The 13881-nt window shown below is 44.1% G+C and overlaps 1 long non-coding RNA gene across 1 annotated transcript; it reads left to right on the forward strand.

Annotated features, from left to right (window-relative positions):
* Positions 1-12869: 12869 nt before the first annotated feature.
* LOC119323723 lies at positions 12870-13570 on the forward strand. Its single transcript, XR_005156477.1, has 3 exons — positions 12870-13061; positions 13152-13215; positions 13290-13570. It is a non-coding gene; the product is annotated as an uncharacterized LOC119323723 (long non-coding RNA).
* The last annotated feature ends 311 nt before the right edge of the window (positions 13571-13881 follow it).

A 13881-nucleotide genomic window follows, 5' to 3' on the forward strand; every position in this document is an offset into this window, starting at 1 on the left:
CCCCCGAGTGAGAGGATCGCTCTTCACTCAGAGTGTTTTTTGAAACTTAGGCGAGTACGGGATCGCAGCTAAGCCCCCGAGTGAGAGGATCGCTGTTCACTCAGAGTGTTTTTGAAACTTAGGCGAGTACGGGATCGCAGCTAAGCCCCCGATTGAGATTTTCTCTTCACTCGGAGTGTATTTGAAACTTAGGCGAGTACAGGATCGCAGCTAAGCCCCCGAGTGAGAGGATCGCTCTTCACTCGGATTGTGATGAGACTTAGGAAATTCAGATTCGCGGCTAAGCCACCCACTAGGGGATATGAACATAAGCATATGCGAAATGCAATCAATTTGCGACTGCGGAAATCATGTCTTTGATAACAATCTGAAAAAGTACTTCTTATTACATCTCATCTAACCGAGTGTTCTTCGGTATAAAAACGATGGAGCAGATCTGCATTCCAAGCGCGGGGCTCATCCTTCCTCTTGGTCACATTGTAAAGGTGATACGCATCATTATGAAGTACCTTGGTGACAATGAAGGGGCCTTCCTAGGCAGGAGCCAGCTTGTGAGGGCATTGTTGGATTCATGTATTAGGGGGTCCTCGGGCGTCCGGTCTGCTGATGTGGGTTGGACTGATGGGCCGTCAAGATACAGGACCGAAGATCCTCTCCCTGGGGACTCTCAGATGTGTGGATGGCAAGTATATGTGTCCGGATATATTATTCCTTTTTGTAAAACCGACTTTGTACAAACCCTAATCCCCTCCGGTGTCTATATAAACTGGAGTGTTAGAGCGGAGGCAGGATTACAATATTGCTAGGCTAGCTATCTAGGGTTAGCCAAACCGATCTTGTGGTAGATCAACTCTTGTAACCCCTATACCCTCAAATATAATCAAGAAGGAGTAGAGTTTTACCTCCATTAAGAGGGCCCGAACCTGGGTAAACATTGTGTCCCTTCTTCATTGTTACTATTTATCCTCAAACGTACAGCTTGGCCCCCCTACCTGAGATCTGCCGGTTTTGACACTTACATTGGTGCTTTCATTGAGAGCTCCATTGTATCGTCAACGGAAGGATCAATGGCTCACCTCTTCGTCAACAATGACGCTGTGTTGAGGGAGACTTTTCTTCCGGGGCAAGTTTTTGTGTTCGGTTGGTTTGTGGTTCAAGCCAACTTGATCAGCCACCTTGAGCAGGTTGACAGTTATGCCCCCGGCCATCAGATTAGGTTTGGAAACCTGAATTACGTTGCTGACATCCGAGAAGATCTAGTATTTGATGGTTTTGCGGCCTCGACCGCCACTCTGTGTCCCATCCATGAAGAATTTTCGGATCCACTGCCAGATCCCGTCCAGGGGTCAGCATCCACCTCCGCCTTAGATCCGGGGCAGGTCTCATCATCCGAAGACGGGAGCGTAAACCTCGCTGGACTTATCCCCCTTATCGAACTTCCTTTCGAAGATCCAGACGCAGGCTTAAATCTGGCTTTGGGCAACCGCTCCAAACTGCCGAGGTCTGCACTTAGCAGATCTGATCAGGCGCTCCAAGCCGAACACATCGTGGCAGACCTGCGGTTCCCACTCCCGCTCTTAGATGAAGCTTTATTTCCGATGCAGTCTCTCACCATCACAGAGGCTTTACCACTGAACTGCACCCGGCCTGGACTGGGGGCTGAGAGAGGGGAATTTTACGTCCCACCCACCACCCACTTGATAGCCACTGTTGATGCCTTAACCAACATTCTAGATTATGTGTCCGAAGACATCGACGGCATGGACGATGATGCCGACACGGAACCAAGCCAAGTCCCACCCGTTATAGGGCGTTGGACAGCCCCCTCAACATATGATATATACATGGTGGACACGCCGAAGAACGACGAGGAGAACCTAATACCAGATGAGGATAGACCTATCGATAAACCACCAAAGCGCCGACATCAGCAGCGTCGCTCCCGATCGCGTTGAGAGAGAAGGACAGTAATACCGGCACCGGAGACAATGAGACTCCGGATGGTGCCAAAGATAATGAACACCTTATCGAGCCCACATCCGAACAGGACAAACGGGAAGAAGGTGAATACAGCCCTAGACGCGCTCACAACGAAGATGTGGAGGACATCAACTACATGCCAGAATCCGAAGAGGAGGTCATCCTCGGTGACGAGGACTTCATTGTCCCAAAGGAACCCCTTAACCAAGAACGCTTCAAGCGACAACTTATTGCTACAGCATGGAGCCTGAAGACAAAGCAGCAGTAGCTCAAAGAAGAGCAACACATGTTGAATGAAAGGTGGACTAAGGTCCTAGCCACTAAGGAATATGGCCGAGAGCGACCTATCAAAAGTTGCCCTAGGCGTAAGCTATTGCCTCAATTCGACGATGGAGTCCTCGAACCAATACCGTCGAAATATAATCAGGCAGACCAACCAGACCGACCACCACGTGGATGGGATAAAGTGGCATATCAAGCCGAGTACCAACCAGTGCCCCTCGCCGAAGAGGCAGGGGAGATTGCAGCCACGGGCTATACATACGACATGCAACACGACCTAGCCTATAAAGCTGGTCAGACCCGATCCATCTATGGATCAAAGGGGCGTGCCCCGGCCCGAGATAATGGCTATGAAGCCGGCATGATGATTGCTACCATGTCCGGGATCAGTTCCGAACCCAGATGTCAACCGATCTCCGCCACGACATTGCCAGATATAGAGGAGTCGCACACCCCCTGTGCTTCACTGATGAGGTTATGTAACATCAGTTTCCGGAAGGGTTTAAACCCGTAAACATCGAACCATACGATGGAATGAAGGATCCGGCTGTCTGGATTGAAGACTTCCTTCTCCACATTCATATGGCTCGAGGAGATTATCTCCACGCCATTAAATATCCTCCCCTAAAGCTGTAGGGGCCAGCACGGCACTGGCTAAATAGCCTCCCAGAAAAATCCATTGGAACCTGGGAAGACTTGAGAGATGCCTTTAGGGCTAATTTCCAGGGCACTTATGTCCGGCCACTGGATGCTGACGACTTGAGTCACATAATCTAGCAACCAGGCGAATTAGCCCGCAAGCTTTGGAATCGGTTCTTAACTAAAAAGAACCAGATTGTAGACTGTCCAGACACCAAAGCCTTAGCAGCTTTTAAACACAGCGTCTGTGACGAATGGCTCGCCCGACACCTCGGGCAGGAAAAGCCAAAGACCATGGCAGCCCTAATGGCACTCATGACCCGCTTTTGCGCGGGCGGAGATAGCTGGTTGGCTCGTAGAAGCAATAGCTCAGCTGACCCCGGCACCTCCGAGGTGCGGGACGGCAACGGTAAACCTCGCTGCAATGAAAACAAACATCAGAATAGCAACAATGATGACACAGACAATACAACAGTCAATGCCGGATTCAGCGGGCCAAAGTCCGGTCAGTGGAAGAAACCTTTCAAAGGCAAAGAAGGGCCATCCAACTTAGATAAAATACTTGAGAGGCCCTGTCAGATTCATGGCACACCCGATAAACCTGCAAATCATACCAATAGGAACCGTTGGGTCTTCAAACAAGCCGGTAAGTTAAATACCGAACACAAAGGAAAAGGGCCCCAAGTGAATACGATGATGAGCCCATTCAGCCGAACACCGGGGGTCAGAAACAATTTCCCCCCGAGGTGAGAATAGTGAACATGACGTATGTCACTCACATCCCCAGAAGGGAGCGCAAACACGCATTACGGGATGTCTATGCCGTAGAGCCTGTCGGCCCCAAATTCAACCCATGTTCAGCATGTCTGATCACATTCGATCGCAGGGACCACCCAACTAGTATCCGTCACGGGGGTTCGACCGCCCTGGTCTCCAATCATCAACGGATACCACCTCACTAGAGTCCTTATGGATGGAGGAAGCAGTGTGAACTTAATCTATCAAGATACTGTCCAAAAGATGGGAATTGACCGGCATGAATCAAGCCTAGCAACACTACCTTTAAAGGTGTGATACCCGAAGTGGAGACCTGTTGCACGGGCTCAATCACACTGGAGGTAGTATTCGGTTCCCCAGATAACTTTCATAGCGAAGAGTTAATCTTCGACATCGTCGCATTCCGCAGTGGTTACCATGCACTACTTGGACAAACTGCCTTCGCCCGCTTTAACGCGTTCCCGCATTATACTTACTTGAAGCTTAAAATGCCTGGACCTCGCGGTGTTATTAAAGTCAGTGTCAATATGGAGCGCTCACTCCATACTGAAGAACACACCGCGGACCTTGTAGCCGAAGTGTATAGCGGCCTCATCAAGCCGAGCAGTTCAAGGCCAGTAAAGCCAAGGACGCATCCAAGCGAGTCCGGTCCATGCAAAACTCAGTGGATCCAGATAGCGATTAACAGTTCGGCCTCCGCCGATCGACCCGTCAGGTGGCGGTTCAGGTCCCGCACGTACATAATTACGCACTAAAAATACCCTCGGTAATGCCGGAGGCACTTTGTGGAATAAGGTTCATCCCACAACTTGACCATGAATGGACCACATACCCCCTCTTACTCTTTTTTTCAAGGAAAGTTCATCAAGAGCCCTAATTACAAGATGGTTGTCACAGGAGATTCGGTTAAGGCTAGTATGTCCCAGCCATCAGACACTCCTCTCAAAGGACTTACTACAAAGGATGAAAGGCGGAGACGTGCGGCACGACATCATACAAGTTTCTTTTCCGAACTATGGTTTTGAGGCCCTGTGTTAGACTTTCCCTTATGTAAAATTTTCTCTTCTTTAGTCATCTAATATGACCTTAGTGTTGAACGGCATTGTCTGTCGTCAAAATATAAATAAAGATACAAAGGGCACAGATGATTACCACCTTTTCCGTTGGGCGCTGAATTTTTTCTAGTCATCCGCGCTATTCCTCATATTCGACTGACACATGCAATTCAACACGTGCTAGGGCCTGTCCTCGTCCCCGCTAAATTGATTCAAGTCCAAACACCCATAGGGAACTCTTCGGCGTCCTGGATATCGCATTATATGCATCTGCTCTGAATCATGTCTTTGGTCTATAGTTGGGTTGCCCGGCTCCTGTGTTTGCCCCCTTATGTTCCGCAAGTTCAGCTAAGGTGGTAAAGGGAGAACTACTGCGATTGTATTTCCGGTTTGTCTGGTCAAATACCTCAGTAGAGAAAGCCGAAAACTGACTGTCATGGTAAGCAAGAGCGGGTCAGCAATCCAGCGACTTCGTGTTATACTACGAATCGCTCGCAATTTATGTCGTGTTATATGAGGGGCTGGGTTTTCGACCAGCCGCGTTGCAAAGGCACCGTACTCCGGTTCGCCGATCATGCAACAAGGGGCTAGTACCTAGCGCCACCAATGGACTCCTATGGCTAAGTGAAAGTACTAAAGCCGCATAGTCTGATTGCCTAGTTCACCTCGCAAGACGCCTCCTACATTGGACCAAGACGTTGGATTAAGTGCGGTCATGCGATAATGAACACCCCTGTAATATTTGCATGGGTGCTGAAGCCGACGACTGGTAAACTTTCAGACATATAAACAGCAAAATAGGAGGATAAACTAAATCATAGATATCATACACAATGAGTTCATTACATGACTCTTACAAACCGGACTCACTATTCAAATATGATATCCTTCGAACACTGCCCTTCCACAAGGCGGGCTCCCTCGAGGACCTCGTCAAAACAATTCTCCGGCCGCCGGTGCTCTTTCCCTTCAGGTGGCCCTGCGATCGCAATATCGGCGGCCTTCATATGTGCCCACTGCACATTGGCACGGGCAAAAGCCATCCGAGCACCATCAATACAGGATGACCGCTTGAGGGCATTGATCCAGGCATGCGCCTCCACTAGCCGTTGCACGTGTCTGAAGTGACTATTCGGCATGGAATTGGGTGGCCACAAGCGGCTTATAACATCCTTCATTGTCAATCCGGCCACCCTGTGCAGCTCGGACAACTTCTTCAGCTGGTCGCTCAGGGCCACAGGAAGTTCGGGCGCAAGGTACTCCGACCAGAATAACTTCTCCATCGAGATCCCCTCTTCGGCTCGAAAGAATGTGGCGGAATCCGAAATGCTCCTCAGCAGATCAGCAAAAGTGCCTGGAGAACTCCAAACTCTGGTCAGTAAAATATACCTCTTACTACTATATCTACTCTGCATGATAAAGGCATTACCAGCCGCAATCTGCTTCGCCTCTTGTATTTCCTGGCGCGCCCCATGGGCATCAACCTGGGCCTCTGTCAGACTCTCGAGAGCTTTGGTGAGCTCGGAGGCCTGCTCCGAACTCTTCTGCTCCAAGGACTCTGATAGAGGCGAGGATCCCGATCTTTCGATGAGATGATAAATATCGATTTGGTGGAGACGACTTTGACGATCCAACTACAAACGTACACGACGTTGCGCCTTAGCAATCGCTAAACCAACTCCGAGAGGTTATTGACCACGTTGGAGCACGATTAACCTGACCACGAAGGTCTATTCCTGCAAGCAATCAAAGAACAAGCAAGAATATGATTAAGCAATCTGAATATTGCGAGTATGGATGAAGTATTGATAAAAGTGGGGTTTCATAAGCAATCTTGGTCTGGTCGTTGGACACAAACGAAGTACACGAAGTTGCAGCGATGGCTAACTTTTAACTGAATAAAACCCAAGTCTAAACGATGCCTTAAGGGCTATATTTATAGGGAAAAGAGAGGGGATTTTGTCCACCCTTGTCAAGGTGGGACTAAAACACCTCCTAGGTCGTTTTCCCTACAATATGGACTCTAAAAATAGATTACATGGGCCTGGCCCAAAATAAGGTGGCGCAACACCAATAATAAGCTATGGACGAAATTTATGAAAGTCCATCTTGTATATTTCGTCCATCTTCTTGTATGTCATCATGGCGGCTTCAAAGTCCGGAAATCTCCACTTGAACCTCTGTTCTTGTTCTCTTCGCACACACCTTCATCTCCGTGCTTCACCATGCTCCAATGTTCATCCTTCTTGTTCGTGCTAGGCCCTGATAATTTAGTTGGCGTATATGAGCTCTAGCAATTGCTCCAAGAGGTAAAACAGTATGGGTTATGGGTGTAAATGTGGTAGCCATGTCCTCATCATCCTCCCCTTCTTGAAAACAAAGCCGTCCTCGGCGTTGCTTAATCTGAAATGTGGCTAACAAAAGAGACAAGGTGTACATGTTGTATATGTATATGTCATCCATTTTTACTGATCTCAGTTGGGGCACATGTGACATAGTTATACAAGAGCACCCTTCAAAAGTCATGAAATATAAAGCCAATATATTATCACTAGAATTCAAAGGCATGAAAATATTGCAACTCAGTTTGAACATATAAGTGAAGCTCTTATTCATATCAAAAGTTTGACCATGCTTATCATTAAACCATCCCAACATTGATGAACCATCACCAAGATTAGAGGTCATATCAAAATGATTAAACATTGGCACAATTATTTTCAAACTTATTTGATCCAAATCTGATTTATTTCCTGATTCTTGATTCTTTTGCATCGATAATTAATTCAATGGGTTCACCCAAAATTGTTTGATCACATGGCAAAGTCAAATCAGCAACATAGTCCTCTAAAATAGCTGGTGTGATCAAAGTAGTGAGTAGCTCACCGCATGGTGCATTTAAATTGATAAGACATTCATCATACTCATGTGGAGGTGGAAGATTAGTACCTTTGTCATTACCTCTTATGATCAACTCAGATGATGTAAGCACTATCGATGATGATGTGTCGCATGGTGAAGGTGATGTAGTCCTGACAACAACGGATGTTGTTGTCATAGTATGCCTAGTAGTTGAAGGGACAACCGTATCAACTCTTGGAATGTGCATCTCGCGCTTGTTCTCCTTGTGGGCAACACGTCGTTTTATTTCCTGTTCAGCTTTGCAAGCAAGATGAAACAAATGATCCATAGGATAACACTCTTCATGAATTAGTATCTCTTGAATGTCACGATTTAATCCTTCCCAAAATCTATCCATAAAATCTTCTTCACTTTCTACTAAAGAGGAATGCAGCAAGGTAGTTTGTAAAGTATCATAATATGTCGTTACGGTGTCACTACCTTGTTTTAAATATTGCAACTTTTTAATCATGTCACGAGTATAATAAGCGGGAACGAATGTATGTCGCATGACAAGTTTCAAATCATCCCAAGTAGTAGGTATATCATTAGGGTGTAACCTACAATATTCAGTCCACCAAACTATAGCATAACCAGTGAAAGAACCAACCGCAACCTTAACTTTTTTACGTTTATCAAAATTATTGGAAGCAAATATATTATTTATGTCAAACTCCCATTCAATATATAAAGCAGGTCTAAAACGGCCATTAAATGGTGGTATAGAAACATTAACCGGATCATGTGCATCTGGATGTTTGTGCACCTCTCGCGACGGTTGTGGTATTTGCATAGGTGGTGGCACGTCTTCCGCGATCGACAAAGCCCATGAATTGACTCTGGATCCTGTCATGATTAGTAGAAACAAGAAACAAAATCCAAGAATAATGTTCCTATAACTACTAGTATGTGGTGGTAGAAACGCTCACATTAAAGCAAATATCAAAGTTTTGCAAGTTCTTACCATGCAGCAGGTGGTGATCAGCAACCGGCGGTGTCAAATAACTCCAAAGATTGGGTAAAGCGATTGCCAGATGGACGTATGTATGCACGATGCAGAAATATGTGGAGCTGGGTTGGCTTTATATATGGGGGGGAAATGCTACAACCACGTTAATTAATGCAAGCTGAAAATTCGTTCAAAGTGGCCGAGTGCTGGTTCTAGGCTAGACTATGCTAGAGACGCGAGCCTAAGACACAGACAAGTTCACGAAAAACAACTGTTATGAGCGACGGAATGGTGGTGTGAAGATGGACAACCGTCTAACCTCTGTGGAGAGCACACTTGTACATGCAAATAATAGATGAAGGGCTCCGACAAAAATATATATGTCTCAGAAATTGCAAGTCACCATACTGCAATGTATAGTCCAAGAAAACAGATTCCCAATGCTCTCACGTAAAGAATTGATGTGGCCACTTTTTTTTTTTTGCAACAACAATCGTGCCAAACCAGGACACAATTTCAACACGTCAATGAAGTCCGAACAGTGTTTTTTTCCTTTTCTTTGAAACTATCCACGTGCACACCAAAAACAGATCTGCAGCAAGTTTTTTTTTTCTTTCCAAACGCGCAACCTCTTTTTTTTTGGGGGCCGACCCTACCTTCACACGTAGAATTTGTCAACCACCAAACCCCTTTTTTTACTACTCCCTCTCTCTTATCTCCACGGTTGGCTCTGCGTGCCAACCACGATATTCTGGTTTGAAAACAGCACCAAGATTGGAAACTTAAACCATTAGGATTCCCAAAGAAAAAATAAACACAACCAACACTTTCCTTTTCTTTTAATTTCGTTGGGAAACCCAAACTTGCCAACAAAACTGATGTATTCCTCCAAAATACGTATCTTTCCTTCCCTAAATATCTCTCTTAATATTCTTTTTAGTAAATCTCCACGGATCTGATTCTCAAGACCACAAATCCAATCTTTCCAAACCAACTCAACCGACCAGCTTTCAATAACTTGTTTTTTTTTACCAACGAAATCTCCCCAGCCAAAAAAAAAAACTTCTTATTTTGGGAACCCGGCCAATATTTCTTTCCTTTTACTTCTGATTTTTTTTCAACAACCACGTGACCTGATTGACTTGCAAAAGGAAAGAACCACGTCGGGGATCAGGACCCTAAATATGCACCATGTTATTTCGTGGTCAACACTTTCCAATCTCCACAATATCACGAAATTAATTGATGGCTTTATATGGAAAGCTGGTACACAAAAAAAAATCGTCCAAAAGGCAGGAATCAATTAGTTGTTTGGTAGCCTAACAAAACCTCCTTTTTTCTCTCTTGCCAAACGTGATCTTGCCAAATAAACGGGTCGGGCTCTCCTGCAGGGTTCCCAGCACGCATTATCGTGCAGGGCCAACGGGTGGCCGACACCTGTCCTGGTAGGACCCCACCACTTAAACAACCCAGCGTATCTCTCTAATTGCAGTTAGGCTTCAGAAAATCAGCAAAACGACAGATTTATTTCCCGCCTAACACCAGATTGCCGCCAAAATCTCTTCGTGGCTTCATCCATCCTTTCTCATACCAATCTATTCCATTGTTGTTGCCCCCGGATCAAAGGAGAATAGATCAAGATTGATAGGAAATTGTCCTCTCCGTGGATCAACATCTACGGTGTTCTTCAGCATGGACGGAGCTCCTGCCACTTCATCGTCCGTAGGTATGTTCTTGCGCCTGTAATGTACAGATTGTCAACACACTTGATCATACGAAGCTGATAAGATTGAAAGAAACAAATAAACAAAGAGTTGAATGTATGACATGCAAATTACTCCCAGTACTTCATCTTTCGTAGCCCTGTTTCTTTGAAACACATGCAAATTAATCCTTCGGAATTGCATTATAATTCTGTTAGTGATGATTACTCCTACGATGTTGCGTAAATTTTACTGCCTGAGATTTCTCCTTTGACATATTCTCTTTTTGCTGACTCTAATGATAGAGATTACTGTATCAAAGAAAAAGATCAATATTTTTCTAATGCTCCCGTGAATACCATGTGTCGTTTTCCAAAAAGCATTGTTCTATCTATAAGGGCTTTTCAGGTTTCACTAAAACCAGGACTGAATATCGTGTTATCTTTTACTCCATGCATCGTCCGTGAACTAATTAGTATATGATATCCGATCAAAGCGGATGCAGTCAATCCAAGAAGGAGACACATGTGCCATTCTTCAATACCTACAGGACAAGCAGATGGAAAATCCTTCATTTTTTTATGCTATACAAGTAGATGAAGATGAGATGATAACCAATATATTCTGGGCAGATGCAAGATCAATATTAGATTATCACTACTTTGGTGACGTGGTATGCTTTGACACAACCTTTAAGACAAATAGTTATGGCAGACCATTTGCCCCTTTTGTTGGTGTCAACCATCATAAACAAACAGTGGTTTTTGGAGCTGCATTATTGTATGATGAAACATCTGAGACGTTTGAATGGTTGTTTGAAACATTCAAAAGGGCCATGTCAGGAAAAGAACCAAAGACAATATTGACCGATCAGTGTGCTGCCATTATTAGTGCCATTGGCAAGGTTTTTACTAACTCAACACATCGTCTATGTGTGTGGCACATGTATCAGAACGCTGCAAAACATTTGAGTCATGTTTTCCAAGGTTCCAAGACATTTAAGAAAGATTTTGGCAAGTGTGTTTATGATTTTGAAGAAGTTGATGAATTCATAGCAGGTTGGAAGGATATGCTAGTGAAATATAATTTGGAAGATAATGACTGGCTACATAGATTATTCCAGAACAAGGAGAAGTGGGCTTTGGTTTATGGTCGACAAACCTTTTGTGCAGATATGATATCCACACAAAGAAGCGAGAGTATCAATGCACTATTGAAACGATACCTGCATGTTCGCCTTGATTTATTAGATTTCTTCAAGCACTATGAGAGGGCTGTGGATGATAGAAGGTATGCTGAAGTGGAAAGTGATTTCTATGCGAGTCAAACATCACCAAAGGTGCCATATGTGCCGATGCTTATACAAACATCGAAAGTATATACACCTGCTATGTTTGATACATTTAAAGGAGAATTTGACATGGTAATGGGATATTGTGTGTACGAGAGTGGTCGTACTGGCTCTATTTCTGAATTCAAGGTTACCCATTCAGCTAGCCAAAATAGTCATACTGTGAAATTTGATCCCAATGGATCAAAAGTTTCATGCTCATGCAAAATGTTTGAATTTGTTGGAGTATTGTGTCGTCATGCATTAAAGGTGTTGGACCACAACAATATAAAGGAGTTGGCACCGGAATATATCTTGAAAAGATGGACAAGGCGAGCAAAATCAGGGCCCTCACAGGCAATTCAAAAGTGTAGTGATGATGAAGATATAAGAGTTATGCTAGCTAGGCAGTATGGATCATTATGCCGCACTTACAATAACATTTTGAGCAAAGCAGCAGCAAACAAAGAGGCATATGCACTACTGCAGACTATGTCAATTGAACTAATGGAAAATGTGGACCAAATTTTACATGGAAATCAATCAAAAGATATATCACCGAATCATGAACAACCAGAGAAGCAACCAGTTGAATGCAACATTGAGAATGTAGTCATAGAGAAGCAACCAGTTGAATGCAACCTTGAGAATGTAGTCACAGTACAAGGAATAAAGAGAAAAGAACAAGGAAATAGCAACAAGAGGATTAAATCTGGACTGGAGCTGAATAATAAGAATAAACGTAATAAGAAAGGTATGGTATTCCACAAGAAATAGCTACATAAATATCTGGTCATGTTATTGAAATAGATCTAACATTTTTTTTGCCAATAGGTCAAGGAACAACATGCAAGAATAAGAGTGGTGATTGTGCTTCTGCATCATCTAGACCAAATCCTAGCTTCAACATATCAAATGAGAACTATAATTTGCAAGTAGTACATTATGCTATGCCTCCACTACCAAATGCTGCCAATTACAATTTGCAAGTATTGCAGCATGCTATGCCTCCACTACCAAATGTTGTGAACTATAATCTGCAAGTATTTCCGCCCGCTATGCCTTCGGTACCACAAGCTGTTTCCCCATTACCACATGCACATAAATATAATTTGCATGCACTGCCGGGTACTACGACATCAGTACCACGACCTGAGAACTATAATTTGCAAGTATTACATCATGGCTTGCCTGCTCCGCTATCGCAGGCAGACACTACTAGTTTTCAACAGTTACTTGGCTTGCGACCACAACAACCATATTTCTATCATAGCATTCAACCAAGTCAGGTATATTTATTCAGTTAATAGTTAAAATTAAGACAAGCATGCGCGGGTCATTTACTTTTTGATTAACACTACATGTAGACTTCTGTGGTGTCATCGGACTCGGGATGGCCAACATCTCATAATCACCAGCCGCCAACTAGCACTCAACCAAGTCAGGTAGAATTTTATTAGTTAATCGCTAGAAATTAAAATGAACATGCACAGGTCATTCCCTTGTATTGACTTTTGAATCAACATTGTATCTAGAGTTCCCAAATGTTATCAGACTCAGGATGGCCAACATCTCAAAAATGACCAGCTGCCAATTCAGGTATTGTTCACTTACAAGTCATATTCCCAATTGAAGTTTATATCTCATAAGAAATTATTGCTTTGTTCTTCCAGGTCTTGGGTAGCCAATCAAGTCACATACAAGATAAACACTTTTAAATAGCTCTATGTAAACTTTGTATCTCAGGATTGCTCTACAAGACAGTTCTCTTGAGATGTAATAATTTATCTTACCATTCCTTTTAATGTTAGATGCACAACGGTTTATGCTCAAATAAAAATATATACATGAATATGGATTAGTTGTTGGTTATTCCTTATGATATGTTAGACATGTAACTGAGCTTTAGTTTTCCAGTTAAATGTGGTCTTATAGGCACTAAATTCATTAAAAGGTGCTTTCACCAATTTGTGATTTCCCCTGTACTGTATGACTGAAAAGCAGAGGAGAGTAGATAGCTTGCATACTTCAGAGTTCAGTACATAGCTAGCTACTAGTACAGAGCTAGTACATTGCTACCAGTAATAGCTTGCGTACGTATATAGCTGAGAGGTAATTACGTACTAGCACAAAGGTAGATGAAGCAGCGAATCATCTCTCACCTTTGCCTGTTGAGTTTGCATCGAGTTCGCATCTTCCACTGTGACGGCGCGACCTCCCGCGGAATCTCAGCCACCGGCTGCACGCGCTGCAGTTCCACCGTGC

Source organism: Triticum dicoccoides, chromosome 6B, assembly GCF_002162155.2.
Source record: "Triticum dicoccoides isolate Atlit2015 ecotype Zavitan chromosome 6B, WEW_v2.0, whole genome shotgun sequence".
Taxonomy (NCBI): domain Eukaryota; kingdom Viridiplantae; phylum Streptophyta; class Magnoliopsida; order Poales; family Poaceae; genus Triticum; species Triticum dicoccoides.